We start from the raw sequence: 13710 nt of genomic DNA, 5'->3' as shown, positions 1-13710 counted from the left end.
TGAATAAAAACTATGTTCGCATCTATTTTACTGTGATCAATATTTTCTTGCTTTATAAAAACCGTGCGAGTTCTGCATCTGACATATAATGTTTTTGAAACAACAACATCTGGAGACAAATTACATGGAATCAAAAGTTCAAATTCTCACAACATTCTGAGATGAATTAAGCGCTCCAAACACAAACATTCTGGTCTGAATCTTTTACCTTTCTTGGCCATGTACTTATCACGTGACGCGATGAAGACACACCCTTATGCATATCCTAAAATGGACAAAAATCTTAAAATGCCATTGTTCACCCGTGGCTTGCAGTACTTTTCGATCACTATGTGTTGCAGATCACAAACTCATATTCAATCTAATTATTATTATATCAATCCCACTAGCTCTCTGTTCTCCCCGTCTATCTGTAAATAACTTTTCTGAGTCAATTAGTCCAAGCCATATGATACATATAAACTGCAAATTTGTTCATATTTTGACTTGTTGTAGCCATATTAGTGATCTCATGGAATTTTAAATTTATCTCGTTTGTCAAGTGGAAATTTGATGATTTTCATTTCTTTTTTCTGACTGATTTTAAGGTTTATATGTAACACCCCAAGCTGCATAAACAATTACTGTGATTACTAAGTTTCATTTTACCTTTTACTGCATTAATTTTCTTACGTTATATTGTTAAGTGATAAATGACTGAGGCTCGAAGGCCTGGATATTTTCTTTTATTACCTAACTAATGGATAAATTAGGAGTTAAGGTATTTTTTACAAAATACTGTTTGAAACAAGTTAAAAGAAAGTGTTAAAAGAAACAATTGCTCATATGTTCCTGGAAAGAAAGGGAATTTAAAGATGGGAAGAAGTCGAGAGGGGGATCATTCCTTGAGCTGGGTGAAATAGACCAGTGAGAAAAATGCTCCAGAACAGTCTACGAGGTACAAGACTTGAGGCTAGACAGTGAGTCCTGAGGCCCAAGGTACCTGACCGTAGCTGGACTTATTTTAACTGTGACAAAGAAGGAAGTGCTCGGGGGAGAGTCTGGACGTAATCACCAGACTCACGGTTGGGAGGAGAGACTGTCCAGATAGACATAGAGTTGTATGTTTACAAGTCCTTTAACAGATAAGTAATTCCAGTCTATATCTAGAAATTGTTGACATAATGCAAAGTTATAATAATTAATTTGATAGAATTATTTCCAAGAGGAAAAATTGCATACAATGCATATAGGCAGTGCACAGACTTGAAATGCCTACATTCAACAGAACTAATAGTGAAAGATTATAGTTAAGTATTGTCTGGTCTAGTAAATTACCACATTATATAGATATGAAAACTCTGGAATTTATAAGAATAGACTTTTATGATAAAATGTATAGACTTCTGAATAAATAGAAGCAACAAGGTGCAAAAGGTCGGTACTTTCTGCCTAAACTAGAGATCATTACCCCATCATTTTGTGTTTACTTTTAAAAGGAAAATATAGAAATAACATTTACTAGCCAATACGATGAAAGAGAAAATTAGTAAGAGAAATACCAGTATAGGAAGTGATTTCTTTATAAGAGATAATAAAGGACTGAATTAAATAACGTTGTTTAAGATAAACAAAAGTCTATAACTTCTAAAAGACCTGAATCAATCACAAAGTACCAGTATTGGCTTGTCGGCCTGAAAACCTCATAACCCTAAAATAGCAACAAACTATAAGCACTGGAATCAATCATGAAATTACAGTATTGGCTCTTCGGCCAGAGGGTCTCATAATGTTAACACAGCTAAACCCTTAATTCATTAAAACATAAATATTCATCGTTGTCATTCCAAGAAACATAGATCACAAACAAAACTCAGAACAAAACAATGTCAGAATTATATGAAGCACCGTGAGCCAGGATTAACAACCTAAATACTTTAATACAAACAAAAGTACGGCTCGGTAGTTTCGGTATTAGGTCGCGGCTTGTCAAGCAACTTCCTACACAGTTCTCTTTAATATATGACTATAGCCATTTAGTGAACCAGAAAGGAGTTTCTAACCTGTGACATAAACGAAAATCCATGAGCCCTTAAAAGGGAATACGAGTAACACTATTGAGACCACCCATCGAGCAAACTAGTTGCATAGTAATGCATAGAGTACCTGCGAGCAAGAACCGTAGTCTCAGGAAACTATCCAAGTCAAAAATCCACCAAAACCAAAGATTCAAGTAATGCCGAGGAAGTGGGATTTTTACCTGAAGCTGATGAACTCCTATAGAGGGCGACCCTCCTGCTTTTCCTGCAAGAGGCATTGGTCAGTAAAACCTGAATCAAACATTGCTAGTAAGCTATGGAAATAAATGAACAGAAACTAAGACAAAATCCAACTCACCTTCCAAAAGTCAATCGGGGTTCTGGCCACCAGCCATGGAATCCAAAAACATTGGTGCCACCCTTGGACAATGGGAGGAACTGGTTAGACATCGCGCTATACCAAATGCTGGAGAAATAAATACAAACCCCAGAGCTTTATAAACTAAAATCAAACAAGGTCATGAAAATTAAGCTACTCGATGGCTTGACTATGTTGAAAACCTCCATTACGCACAACAAAGAAGTGTTCGAATCAACCTGAAGCTGCCAAGGGCCAACAGAGTTGTAGAGATGCAACAGGAAAAAGCCCAAATGAAACCACAGTTGGCTAGGCGCGGGAGTTTTGGGTAGATGGCTACACCCGAACTCTTTTCCACTGTCGGATCGCCCTCCAAAAACCCATGGGAGCAGATCGAGCCAAGTGTCGCAGGCAAACCCTTGCCTCTGTCGAATACATGCAAGTAGATACGTCGAGATCGTGTCGTGTGGAACCAAGAGCAAGGAGCATTTAACACGGGTTAGGTCGAGGACAGTAAGACCACTCGGGTGCCATGTGAAGAATAAATGTGATCCAATGTAAACCTTAATTCCCATATCGCATGGAGAATAATCAAATCAATTAGCATTAAATTACAAGGCCCCATTAACAATAACGTAACAGTTGTCAAGCTCATACATAGTAGACTAATGTTTGCAAATTTACGTGTGTATATATTCTGTTTCCGTAGTATGTAAAATGTTTTTTTTGGAATTAAATGTTTTGTGGTGTTACATATGGTATCAGAGCTCAGTTTCGTACACTAAGACTCTTTGGGGAATTACGTATATATGAATAAATATGACATTAATTAAAACAACTAAGTGTGCCTGTGAACACAGAGACCTGTGTCAGCACAAAAAGGGGTCAGAATGCAGAGAAGCCCGGGACCACTAGACCCGCCAGAGACAACGTATGTGAACGCCAATCCTGATATTTGGATACAGTTAGGAGAGGAATCTCACCAAGCTAATGTTGTTCTACTCAAAACCGTTCAGCAACTACGTGCTGAGATGAGCAATTTAAGAACAAACAATGAACGACTACAACTAGAACAGGAAATAATCCTTAGAAGTTTGTCCAATCGACAGAACCAATGAGATCCAAACCCTAGTGCGGAAGATAGAGAGAAAACCCCAACAACTCAGCATGGGGAAGAGAATGCTGAGTCAGCTGAAAAACATGGGGAAGACGAAGAAGGGCATTCAGACAATGTCTCTAACCAGCGCAAGACAAAAAGACAAAAATCTGAATTACAAGGAGAATTTAAAAAGATTAAACCGTCCCTCTTTGAAGGGGAATTTGAAGAGGCAGCAGAAGCTTGGTTAATTGACATGAACAAATACTTTCAGATTTATGATTACACTGATAAATTGAAGGCACGTTTGGCAGTCTATTAGTTATGAAGTAAGGCTACCCTTTGGTGGGAAGAAATCAAAACGGTGAGAAAAATCAATGAAGAACAGGTTACATGGACGAAATTTCAAAAGAATTTCAAGGATAAGTATCTAACTGAACATTATTATGACGAAAAAGCAAAGGAATTTCACGAGTTAATATTGGGAACCTTAACCATGGACGAATATGTGAAACGATTCACCTCCTTACTATGTTATGTGCCTTATATGCAAGAAGAAAAGGCCAAAATTCAACGTTTCATCAGTAGCTTACCCAATTTCATGAAGGAGAAGCTCAAGTTTGATTACCCAAGAACCATGGATGATGCGGTGTGAAAAGCTCGCATCTGCTACCAGAAAATGAGACAGAAGAATGAGGGACCTAAGGGGGGATTGAACAGGAAGGGAAGGAATCTGATCCCAAACAGACAAACAAAATTTACTAATGGCATAAATTTATAGCAAAAACCTCTCAGTAGATTTCCAGCTAGAAACCAACCCAAAGCTGCATATTCTGAGAATAGACAGCCATAAGGAGTTAATAAATCTGTTAACGACCAGCAATCAAAACCGCCTCTGCAATGTTGGGGATGCGGAGAACCCCACTATTACAAAAACTTCCCACATAAAGCAAGGATGGAACAAGTATCAAACATGCAAGAAGCTTCCACAGTTGGTGAAGTGGCAAGGAGCATGCCCAGAATTAATGTTGCTCTGGACAACCATCAAGCAGAATACCAACCCACCATGATTGAATGTGAAGGTATGATTGCTAAGCAACCTATCTCTGTTTTGTTTGATCCCGGTGCTAGCCTAAGCTATGTTAGTCCTAAGGTTGTAGAAAGTTGTCAACTGTAGAGCAGTAAGTTTCCAAAACCATGGTTAGTTCAACTAGCCACCGGGGCAAAAATAAGGGTAATTGCAAAAACAGAACGTTGTCCCATAACAATTTCAGGCCAACCCATTTATGTTGACCTTAATATACTCCCTTTGGGTTCATACGATATTTTAATAGGGATGGATTGGTTGGAAAAATGTTGGTCCCTAGTTGATTGCAAGCAGAAAACTATCAGTTTTATCACTGAGTCAGGTCAAAGGAAAGAACTTCAAGGAATCAAGACAAATACCAAGTTACGGACCATCACTGCTAGTCAGCTAGGAAAATGTATTAGGAAAGGCTGTCAGATATATGTTGTCCAGGTGGGATTTACAAATTCTAAAAATAAAATGACCTCCTTGGAAAATATTCTTGTTATTCAAGAATTTGCTGATGTATTTCCTGAATCCATTCCTAGATTACCACCCAAGCATGATATTGATTTCACCATCGAACTAATTCTGGGTGCAGCCCCTATATCGAGGGCCCCTTATCGCATGAGCATACCTGAGTTAACAGAACTTAAGATGCAGCTTCAAGAACTTTTGGACAAGAAGTACATCTGCCCCAGCGTGTCCCCTTGGGGATCCCCTGTACTGTTCGTACGGAAGAAAGACGGAACTCTGAGATTATGCATCGATTATCGTCAGTTAAATAAACTGACCATCAAGAATAAATATCCCTTGCCACGTATTGACGATCTATTTGATCAGGTGCAAGGAGCCAAAGTATTCTCAAAGATCAATTTAAGGTCCGGTTACCATCAAATAAGGATAAAAGAGGAAGACATTTGCAAAACTGCATTCCGAACTCATTATGGTCATTACGAGTTCGTGGTGTTGCCGTTTGGCCTTACAAATGCCCCAGCCATGTTTATGAGTTTGATGCACGGTATTTTCTAGCCCTATCTTGATAAATTTGTACTAATTTTTATTGATGACATTTTAATATACTCCAAGAATCAGGAGGAGCATGAACAACATCTAAGGATAGTATTGCAAACTCTACGAGAGAATCAGTTATATGCTAAATATAGCAAGTGTGACTTTTTCAAGAGTGAAATTCAGTACTTGGGTCATGTTATATAGCAAGTGTGACTTTTTCAAGAGTGAAATTCAGTACTTGGGTCATGTTATATCAGCAGAGGGAATAATAGTGGACCCGGAAAAGATCAAAACCATTACGGAATGGACCATTCCAAAGAATGTTGTGAATATCTGTCATTCCTAGGTTTGGCACGGTACTACTATTGGTTCATTGAAGGATTTTCAAAAAAAAAAAATTCCAATGACTTTATTGCAGAAAAAGGGACGTACTTTCCGATGGACAACTGAATGTCAGCAAATCTTTGAAAGGCTAAAACACCTACTTACCACAACACCCGTATTAAAGGTAGCAGATCTGGAAAAGTCTTTCGTGGTTTGCATGGATGCTAGTAAAGAAGGTGTTGGCGGAGTGTTGACACAAGAAGGAAAAGTTATTGCTTATGAATCACAGAAATTAAAGGATTATGAGCAGCGATATTCTGCTTACGACCTTGAATTAACAGCAGTAGTGCATGCACTTAAAATGTGGCGATACTACATGTTGGGGAAGAAATTTCTATTGTTAACAGATCATAACAACCTTACCAATTTCTTTAACAAGTTTAGCTTAGATGCTTGGCAAGCCAGATGGACAACATTCTTGAGTGAGTTCGATTTTGAAATGAAACATCTAAAAGGTAAGGAGAATCGAGTGGCCAACACATTGAGCAGGAAATTACATTGTATTTATGAGGTCCAAATCAGTCAGGTATGCTCAAATATCCTGGAAATCATAAAGGAAGCCTCCATCAAGGACCCGAAATATACTTTTCTTTGGCAGCAAGCAAGGGAAGCTCAGTTGAAAAAGGAAATATCAGATTTCGAAATAAATTCATATCAGCTCCTCACCTTCAAAAACAGAATATATGTTCCTAACCAAAATTCTGTTAAACAATTGATATTGGATGAGTTCCACAGGAAACCATGTGCTGGCCACCCAGGGTACCAAAAGCTATTTTCAGCCATCAAGAAGGGGTATTTTTGGCCCGGGTTAAGGAAAGATGTAACCGAGTACTTGTCCAAATGTTTGGAATGTCAGTTGGTAAAGGCGGAACTTCAGCGTCCCACTGGTTTGTTGCAACCATTGCCCATCCCAAAGTGGAAATGGGAGACCATATCTTTGGACTTCATCACCAGCTTACCTCGTACCAAAAAGCAACACAACTCAATTATGGTGGTGGTGGACAAGTTGAGCAAAATCACTCAATTTATACCTGTAAAATCCACTTATAAAACTGTGGAGATTGCAGACATATTTATGAGGGAAATTTTTTGTTTGAACGGAATACCCAAGGTGGTAATTTCTGATAGGGATGTAAAATTTACATCCACATTCTGGAAAACCCTCTTTTTCAGATTGGGTACCCAGATCCAATTTAGTACATCTTACCATCCTCAAACGGATGGACAAACCGAACGAGTGAATCAAGTACTAGAGGACATGTTACGTATGTTTGTGATGCAACAACCACATAAGTGGGAGGACTATCTCCACCTAGTGGAATTTGCTTATAATAATGGACATCATGACCCCTTTCGAGGTGTTATATGGGAGAAGGTGCAAGGTGCCCATAGATTGGAATAGCCCAGTCAATAAACTGGCTTTGGGTCCTTACATGCTTGCAGAAATGGAAGAGATGGTTAAGAAGGTTTGACAAAATCTAAAGGTGGCCCAAGACAGGCAGAAGATGTACGCAGATAAAAAGAGGACATACCGAGAATTTCAGATAGGGGATCATGTATACCTAAGAGTAAAACCCCAGAAAAGTTCCTTACAATGGAGGGGTTGTGCCAAGTTAGCACCCCGGTACTGTGGACCCTTCCAAATCTTGGAACGGATTGGACCTGTAGCGTACAAGCTCGCATTACCAAGCCATATCCGGGTCCACAATGTTTTCCATGTTTCATTACTAAAAAAATATGTGTACAACCCTCAACATATAATTAGCTGGGAAAATATTCAGGTAATCAGTTAAGTAGAATACATAACTTTTGACAAATTGTTTTGAGGAAGTGGTGACTATGGATTGTGTATGTGCAGGTCGAACCGGAAGGAGAGTTTCTGGCAGAACCTCTTCGTATTCTCGATCGAAGAGAAACCAACTTGTGAAAGCGAGCCATCACCTAGGTTAAAGTGTAGTGGAAGCACTTTGGCCCGGATGAGGCCACCTGGGAAGAAGAGGGATTCATGCGGGAAGCCTATCTGGCGTTATTTTCTTAAATTAAAAGAACACCAGGGACGGTGTTCCTCTTATGGGGGGGAGATGTAACACCCCAAGCTTGCATAAACAATTACTATGATTACTAAGCTTCATTTTACCTTTTACTGCATTAATTTTCTTATGTTATATTGTTAAGTGATAAATGACTGAGACTGGAAGGCCTAGATATTTTCTTTTATTACCTAACTAATGGGTAAATTAGGAGTCAAGGTATTTTTTACAAAAGACTGTTTGAAACAAGTCAAAAGAAACTATTAAAAGAAATAGTTGCTCATCTATTCCTGGAAAGAAAGGGAATATAGAGATGGGAAGAAGTCGAGAGGGGGATCATTCCTTGAGATGGGTGAAATAGATCAGTGGGAAAAATGCTCCAAAATAGTCTCCAAGGTACAAGAATTGAGGCTGGACAGTGAGTCTTGAGGCCTAAGGTACCCAACCGTATCTGGACTTATTTTAACTCTAACAAAGAAGGAAGTGCTCGGGGAAGAGTCTGGACGTAATCACTAGACTCGTGGTTGGGAGGAGAGACTGTCTAGACAGACATAGAGTTGTATGTTTACAAGTCCTTTAACAGATAAGTAATTCCAGTCTATATCTAAAAATTGCTGACAGGATGCAAAGTTATAATAATTAATTTGATAGAAGTATTTCCAAGAGGAAAAATTGCATACAATGCATATAGGCAGTGCACAAACTTGAAATGCCTACATTCAACATAACTAATAGTGAAAGATTACAGTTAAGTATTGCCTGGTCTAGTAAATTACCGCATTATATAGATATGCAAACTCTGGAATTTATAAGAATAGACTTTTATGATAAAATGTACAGATTTCTGAATAAATAGTAGCAACAAGGTGCAGAAGGTTAGTACTTTCTGCCTAAAGTATAGATCATTACCCTATCATTTTGTGTTTACTTTTAAAAGGAAAATATAGAAATAACCTTTACTAGCCAATATGATGACAAAGAAAATTAGTAAGAGAAATACCACTATAGGAAGTGCTTTATTTATAAGAGATAATAAAGGATTGAATCAAAAGTACTAATATTGGCTGGCCGGCCTGAAAACCTCATAACCCTAAAATAGCAGCAAACTATCAGGACTAGAATCAATCATGAAATTACAGTATTGGCTCTTTGGCCGGAGGGTCTCATAATCTTAACACAGCTAAACCCTTAATTCATTAAAACATAAATATATGTTGTTGTCTTTCCAAGAAACATAGACCGCAAACAAAACTCAGAACAAAGCAGTGTCAGAATTATGTGAAGCACCGTGTGCCAAGATTAACAACCTAAATCCTTTAATACAAACAAAAGTACGATTCACTAGTTTCGGCATTATGTCGTGGCTTGTCAAACAACTTCCTACACAGTCTGCTTTAATCTATGACTATAACCATTTAGTGAACCGGAAAGGAGTCTCCAACTTGTGACATAAACAAAAATCCATGAGCCCTTAAAAAGGAATATGAGTAACACTGTTGAGACCACCCATCGAGCAAACCAATTGCAGAGTAATGCGTAGAGTACCTGCGAGCAAGAACCACAGTCTCAAGAAACTATCCAAGTCAAAAATCCGCCAAAACCAGAGATTCAAGTAATGCCGAGGAAGTGAAATTTTTACCTAATGCTAACGAACTCCTATAGATAGCGACCCTCCTGCTTTTCCTGCAAGAGGCGTTGGTCAGTAAACCTTGAATCAAACACTGCTATTAAGCTCTGGAAATAAATGAACATAAACGGAGACAAAATCCAACTCACCTTCCAGAAGTCGATTGGGGTTTTGGCCACCAGCGGTGGAATCCGCAAACATTGATGCCACCCCTGGACTATGGGAGGAACCGGTTAGACACCATGCTATACCAAATGCTGGAGAAAGAAATACAAACCCCACAACTTTGTAAACTGAAATCGAACAGGGTCAGGAAAATTAAGCTACCTGATGGCCTAACTATGCTAAAAACCTCCATTACATGCAACAGAGAAGGGCCAACAGAGTTACAGAGCTGCAACATGAAAAAACCCAAATCCACAGTTGGCTGGGCGCAGGAGTTTTGGGTAGATGGCTACACCCGAACTCTTTTCCACCATCGGATCGCCCTCCAAAAACCCATGGAAGCAAATCGAGCCAAGTGTCGCATGCAAACGCTCGCCTTTGCCGAATACATGCATCCAGATATGTCGAGATCGTGCTGCGTGGAACCGAGAGCAGGGAGCATTTAACACAGGTCAGGCCGAGGACAGTAAGACCCCTCAGGTGCCATGTGAAGAATAAATGTGATCTAATGTAAACCTTAATTCCCGTATTGCATGGAGAATAATCAAATCAATTAGCATTAAATTACAAGGCGCCATTAACGATAACGTAACAGTGATCAAGCTCATACATAGTAAACTAATGTTTGCAAATTTAATGTATAGATATTAGATATTCTATTTCCGTAGTATGTAAAATGTTTTTTAAAATTAAATGTTTTGTGGTGGTACATTATATAGGTTAATGATTCTAAATTAGAATTGCTAAGTATTTATTTTTAAAAGGAAAATCATCTAATATAATAGTTCACCAGTTTAATTTTATAACATTGATTTTATTTTATTTTTTTAAATAAAATGTAGGTTAATTGTGTTAAATTAGAAAATGTTATTATTTCTCTTATATTAAATTTTTTATTTCTACTTAATATACAAAAGAAGAAGAGTGATCATAAATAAATACATTTCCAGCCCGTTGACCAGAAATAAATGTTGCATAATAAATATTGCAACTAAGCAGAGTATCTGAATCAATCTTTATTTAAATCACTCATTAAAATTTATGATATACAACTTATAAACTTACCCATAAAATTTACGGTTTACATATCATTTTTGAGTTTCAAAACTTTTGGTTACCGTTAAATACATTAAAAATACCATTAAAAAAAAAGGTTTATGTGGAACCTCAAATTTCAGGCCTGATTTTTCGGTAACGATGGAGCGAATAAGCAAGAAAACTGTTCCATCATGTGGCACTCTTAGTCGCAGTTTTCCACGTTTAGGTATGAGTGTTTTTTTTGGTGGTTTAAAAATATAAGTTTTTTGTTTGTTTGTTTGTTTTGTTTTGTTTTGTTGTTGTTGTTGTTTTTTTTTGTCCAAAAAAAGTTGGTTTTTTTAGATAAAATTTGAAAAAAAACAAATTGAAGTTGTAAAATTTAAAGGGAATTGCTTTTAGTGAGATTGTTTGAAATTTCTGGTGCTGAAATTTTGAGGTGAAATTTTGATTTGTGTTATGTAAACTGGTTTTTTGAGTGTATATATGAATTCAACACCCTCAAAAATCTTAGGGCACTTGATTGTGTAGCGGTTACCCATCAAACTTGTGATTTCAATAAATTGCTACCAGATTTTAGAGAAATTAAACCGGAAAACCCACATAAAAAACTCCCAAAAAAATCATAAAATATCTAATAATTTTAAATGATATTGAATCTATTTCTAATATTAAAATTGTGATTTTACAATTTAAAAATTACTAAATTCTCACTCAAAAAATTGATCATTAAGTAAAATTGGTCACTTGGTTAGACAACGTCTTTTCTCGGCCACACGAGGTGATGGGTGTTACGTGAACAACTTGGAACATTATTGGTGTGAAGACATGGGCACAGCAGTCAAGGAGGGAGGATGGATGTCGCATTATTTGTTGGAAGACAGCAGAACAACCATCGAAGGAGGACATCCCCTTATTTGTTGGACGCCAACAACACAGCAGTCAAGGATGGAGGACACCTGCAGGCGCTGCACGCCAGTTGACGAGGGCAATATAATATACCGATTTGTTGATAATAATTAATTGGAAAAGGGTTGTTTAACCCTTATATTGTCTTTGGAGTTTTAAATGAGGTTAAATATGTTTAATTATCATATTGTTTTTCTCGGTATATTGTTTAATTATTATATTGTTTTTTCCGTATTCTAGAGAAAAAAGAGTAGAGCAATTTTATTCACATTTTTTATTATAGAGAAAAGAGAGCAGAGAAACCTCATATTTTAGTTGAGTTTTCACCGATATGGGTTTCCAATTTGTATCTAGGGATAATTTTAAGAATGAAAATCTTAAAAGTATAAAAAACTTGGCAAATCTTATTTGTCTTTAATCTACACATTGTAACATGTTTGGTGATATTTTTGTAAAAATATTCAAATTTCTAATGATTTTATATAGTCTCTATAAAGTTTTGGTGATTTTCAAGGTAAAATGATTTCAACCTATAAAATTTGGGCAAGCCTTTCTAAATTTTGGAAAAAACATGAAAAACTAGCAGAGTTGCCAAAATTAACCTTGAATTTTTCCCTAATTACATTTAAATTCATTAATTTTTCAAATTTCTTGTATGAATGGTTCTAGTATAAGACCAATTTTTTTTTATAAATTACAACTACATAATAAATACCATTTACCATTCAGATTTAATTTTGAGATGAATGGTTCTAATAATAAAAAGTCCACAAAAAATTATAAATTACAACTACATGATAAATACCATTTATCATTCATATTTAATTTTGATTGTAAAAGAATAAAACAAAATGTCTTAAATATGGTGGGAAAATAAATGATGATGATGATGACGATGGTTAATGTTTCCTGAGACCAAACATTGGTCTATTAGATTTAAAAAAACAAATTATTTATTTTGATTTAAGATTTTATTCTTATGCTCAAAAAGCTTGGAGAGAAGCCTCCCTAGCTCACTATAATTTTGACATTGTAAAAGGCTAAGAAGATCAGTATTGTAACAAAAATTATGAAACTGAAATCTAATATGGTTGTACACATAGCAATCCAATAATCTCTTAAACCTATTTTTTAGATTTATAAAATCTCTTCTCCTTTTTCTTATACACGTATTTCCATTACTTATATTTTGTGCCATCTTAAAATATTTTTTGCTTTCGCTTATAAAATCTCCTCCTCTCCCTCCTATCTCCATATTTTGATTTAATAGATGTCCCACATTTTAATTTGCGCGTGGTTTAGGGATGTAGTTATGGGAATTGAGTCGTGTAACATAGGATTATTTTAGAATTATACCATGGCCATCAAACTTTTTTATAACGTTATCCTCTTTTGGTAAAGAGTTTGGAGTGTTGTTTCGTGTGAGGCTTAAAATTAGATTTTTTGAATCCTAGATTTATGAAAGGTTTAAAGGGATCAACTCCTTTAGTTGTGACAGTGTAATTGTTGATTTTTATTTATTAAAGAATAAAAGATAGAGTTTATTATAATTTTTATAGCGAAGAAGATAAAGATGTCTATATAAGTTTACAATTAATAATAGTTGGCTGCGTTAGAAAATTGGAACATAATGCTAACAAGAACACTAAAATTATTTTGGAAGAAAAATGTAGAAAGTAAAGATAAAAAATCAAGTCCTAGCAATGAGGCATTATTAGGTACTCAAGTATAAAATAGATTCTCACAAATAGAGAAAGAAAAAAAACTCATTAAGGAACAACTTCTCTCCAAAAGAGAAAATATTCTAGCATTAAAAAAGGGCATTGGAGATGTAACTAAAGATCTCATAATGATGCAATGAATGGAAAGAGTAGGAGAGCTATGGAGTGTGAAACTTCCAATTGCAAAGTAAGTAATTTGAATTAACTTGGTTACATTATGAAGCATAAGAGGTTTTGTTATAGAGGCAAAATGACAAACGATTAGCCTATGACTTCAATATAATTAC

At 36.2% G+C, this 13710-nt stretch overlaps 1 long non-coding RNA gene across 2 annotated transcripts; it reads right to left on the bottom strand.

Moving 5' to 3' along the window:
- Nucleotides 1–9090: 9090 nt before the first annotated feature.
- LOC149223006 (uncharacterized) lies at nt 9091–10017 on the bottom strand. 2 transcript variants are annotated; one of them, XR_016248941.1, is made up of 4 exons: nt 9921–10017; nt 9743–9810; nt 9606–9649; nt 9091–9511 (listed from the first exon to the last, which is right to left on the bottom strand). It is a non-coding gene; the product is annotated as an uncharacterized LOC149223006 (long non-coding RNA). The 2 variants fall into 2 exon arrangements; XR_016248940.1 differs by having other exon boundaries at nt 9743–9805.
- Nucleotides 10018–13710: the final 3693 nt, after the last annotated feature.

This window comes from Pinus tabuliformis, chromosome Q, assembly GCF_031772625.1.
Source record: "Pinus tabuliformis cultivar Carrire ecotype Pingquan chromosome Q, CPIR1, whole genome shotgun sequence".
NCBI classification, from domain to species: domain Eukaryota; kingdom Viridiplantae; phylum Streptophyta; class Pinopsida; order Pinales; family Pinaceae; genus Pinus; species Pinus tabuliformis.
This window is presented reverse-complemented; position numbering and strand designations above follow the sequence as displayed.